Here is a 3,643-nt window from a genome sequence, read left to right on the forward strand (position 1 = left end):
GCAGCGTATTATGTTCCTTGAAGGTGCCCTGAAGAACAAAGCCGAAACTGGGCTTTCCAACTTATCCTTTGCTCTGGCTACATCACAGCAAAAGCAGAAGATRTAAAATTTAATAGCCATTTTACATGCTGTAATCAGGGTGTGGGGTTTCACTTGCAAGAACACGGCTCCTCTGTCGCTGCTGGTTTAGCCTGGATTATGAATTACTTTCCAGTAGGGATACATATAAAAGCTAAGTAACTGTTGATTAAGAAAATCAGACGTCTGTGTTACATGATCGGTATTTCTCTGTGGCAAAAGCAAATGCAAGGTTATTTTTTTCCCCCCTCTTCTCCCTCCCCCCCAAAAATGTGTTGTACAAGTTGGGAAAGTTCTATCTGAGTGTCAGCGGTTCAATCCAAAAGAGAAAAAGGAGGGAAAAAAGCAAGAAAAATCAGCCGAAATGGCACGTAAAGAACACAGGAGTCAGGCTCAATGCTTGTGATTAGTGATGTTGGTAAGATGGCAAGAAGGAGAAGTAAATATGCGGAGAAAATAAATAGAGACAAGCCTGCTGAGAGGGAGCAAGTGCTTTTCGGGTATTAGTGTGTTGTGTTTTTCGAGGAAAACCTGAGTCCAGCGTGTGTTGGTCTTAGAGTGCAAAGGCACAGGTTGGCGTGGAGAGGAAAAAAAAAAGTGTGAAACTCAGAGTATTTGGACTTTTCTGGCGAAGCAAAATGGCAGGCTGTCATATTTTCCCAAGTCAGGTTCAGATCTGGCGGGAATGGCGTATTTTGGATTTTTTGCCTCGCGGATTGTGATCTTTCGGGGTTTTTCCCTCCCTTGACTTCTTACTTGTGAGCCCCAGAGCAAAGTTTCTGTACAAGCAGCGTATTTCGATTGCAAAAATAGAAATGTTCCTGCTTCGTAGGACAGACACTTGGTCTTAATACCATCATCCAGATGAGACAAAGTGTGTTGAATAAAATCACGTGCGAAAAAGTAAATGTATAGCCCTAAACCATCAGTTTTTAAACATACTGCTTTTCTTTATCTGCTGTGTTATATATGATGTATTTTAAGCGTGGAAAAGATGAAAATGCTGTGGATTTGACTCAAAGCAATGTTGTGTGGAGTACGGCTATGTTCAAAATCCTTTCAGGTTGAACACACAAGGCTGGGAAAATGCAATATGCAAGTATAAAAAAAGGAAAGGAAAGGGGGGAAAAAAGGAAGAACCTCATTCACGATACTGTAAATTAATATTTTAACAGCGACGATGTTGATTACTGCTACTTTTAACCATAATTATTTGATATTAGTGCTGTGATAATTGAATGATTTAAAGGATTCATTATAAATATGCTCAATTTGCCTTCTCTGTATTAACTATCTGCAGATTTCTTTCCCTTTCTTCTAACAGCATGTGTAAGACAAAACAATATCTGTTCTGTGTATATTAAGATTGATTTTATTTCTAAGAGACCACCCCCCTGGAGAGAAAGCGAAGAATCTMAAGTTAATATATGTTTAGCAACCCAACTCCAGAAACGCAATAAAAGTTAAAATCTCCCCTACTGTTTTTTAATTATGATATTAGATGGGGAAGAAGGACGGTGAGAATTTATTGCTTTAACTATTTTGTATATATATGTGCCTGCTTCTTATGTAAAAACATGGGTAGTCGAAAAGACACCACGCTGTTCGCCTGCATCTTCCTTCGCATAATATTGTTGGCTTTGTTGCTCATGTTCACGCACTTTCGGATGCTGCTATCAGAGTAAAATATTAGCGATATTACGACACGCTGGATTGCATAATTTTTCTTGCGTCTGTTCGTATAATGCTCCTCTCCCAGCAGGTGTAATTTAAAAACCTGGAGGCTTTTGCCTCTGTGTATGTGTGTGTGAGCGCATTGCCTATGTAGGAACTTTATCCTTTGCTGCTAGCAGAGATTTGGGGGCTGTTTCGCAAACACCACCACCCCCAGCAAAAGAAATGGGTCTGAGGAGCTGAGTAGGAGGCTGCGGGAAGATGAGGTTGCGCTGATAAACTCTCCCATTTCGTGGCATGGGAAGAGCTCTGCTATGTTGCGCCGGGTGGTTTTGTTGTTGTTGTTGCTCCCTAGCGAAGCTCTGCTGGGTTCACGGAGACATTCGCTTCGCTTGACTTTGGGAAAGTCTCCCGGCGGCTTGGCTTTCCCCTCCGGAGACGTTGCCCGCTATATAGGCTGGAAAATAARCTGGCGTAGAGGGGTGTATAAAGGGCAGCAAATGTCCCTGCCCAAGGTTGTTATCTTTAGGTGTCTGCCTGGGCGTCTGACTCAGCCACCAACTATTTCCATAGGTATTGGACTCCACAGATGATCTGTACAAATGACTACTGGGGGGTGTGGGGGGGTGTGTGTGTGAAGGGAAATAAAGACAGTAGCGAGGAATTTGCTTCATTATTCCCCACTTTAAGCCAGATCCGCCGTAGAGCCAGGTTTAGCACTGCTCTTGCAGGATCTGCTTACACCAGGCCGGAGGCAGCGCGCTGGAGATGGGGCTGGAATCCACCGCCTGCAGCAGCGCCCCGGCCCCGCCGCCCTCGCCGGGCGTTTAAGGGGGGATATCGTCTCCCTTGGAGGGCACCAGGCTCTTCCCAACACCTTGGGCTTGCTTGCAAGCAAACAGCAGCAGCCCAAACAATAGGTTTTGCAGACACAACTTGGAGCTCGCAACTATAGTTATCTATGCTAATTACAGGGTGTCTGACAGAAGCGTAATAAATGTAAAGGGAGAAGTATAGAAATATGTTTCTTCAGGCAGTGTACAGTTCGCCGCTCTGGGTTCAGGCTTGTTTTCTCGCTCTGCTTTTAATTTGCTTCTCTGGGAAAGGAAAAAATTTTTCCCCTTCTGTTGACCTGCGTTTCGTATCACACCCAAACCCGAGCTAACCTGGTACGCCTCGGAGAAGGGCACGGAGCGCAGCTCGGTTTCGTAGCCTCCCCGGAGTTGTTTCAGAGCAGCTTCTGTTTGTGAACATCTGCAGCAGGGGTTCGTCTGGAGGAGACCTGAAATTTTTGGAAAGGACACCATAACCCACTTAAATAAATTGTTCTGAGCTTTAATTGCACCTCGGAATTTATTGTCTATTAGCCGTACCTCCAACACTGGCGAGACAGGAATTCTTAGAAACAAGCAGAGGGGAGCGGGGGGGAAGCACTTAAGCAGGTAAAAAACTCCTGCAGGGTCATTTTAACTATGGCTGATTTTATTTGCCTGGGCTATCACTCCCATATTGGGTTAAATTTAAGTTTCACGTCAATATAAAGCAATGTGCATGCAAGTTCCATCAGTCAGCTGGTGTCCAGGGGACCATTTTCTATATGAGAACTTTGAAGAAATCCAGAAGAAATATGATTTTCAGGTACCCAAAGAATTTAGTAGGGAAAAAAAAAAAGGCAAAGTGTATAGCCTGCGATCGCACTGCTGCCAGATTCGCGAATAGTGTTTGGCCTGAAATTAATCTTTCCCCATATTTACTTTAAGAGATAATCCTGGAATAAATAGAGGCATCTGGGGGCATCAGGAAATATTTCGCGGCCTCGTCAGAGAGTCTGCTTTAGATTCATTCAATCCATTGTGTGCAATTTTTTCTCCTTTCCCTTTTTTTTTTTTTT

The sequence above is a fragment of the Apteryx rowi genome, unplaced genomic scaffold, assembly GCF_003343035.1.
Source record: "Apteryx rowi isolate R43461 unplaced genomic scaffold, aptRow1 scaffold_806, whole genome shotgun sequence".
Classification (NCBI taxonomy): Eukaryota; Metazoa; Chordata; class Aves; order Apterygiformes; family Apterygidae; genus Apteryx; species Apteryx rowi.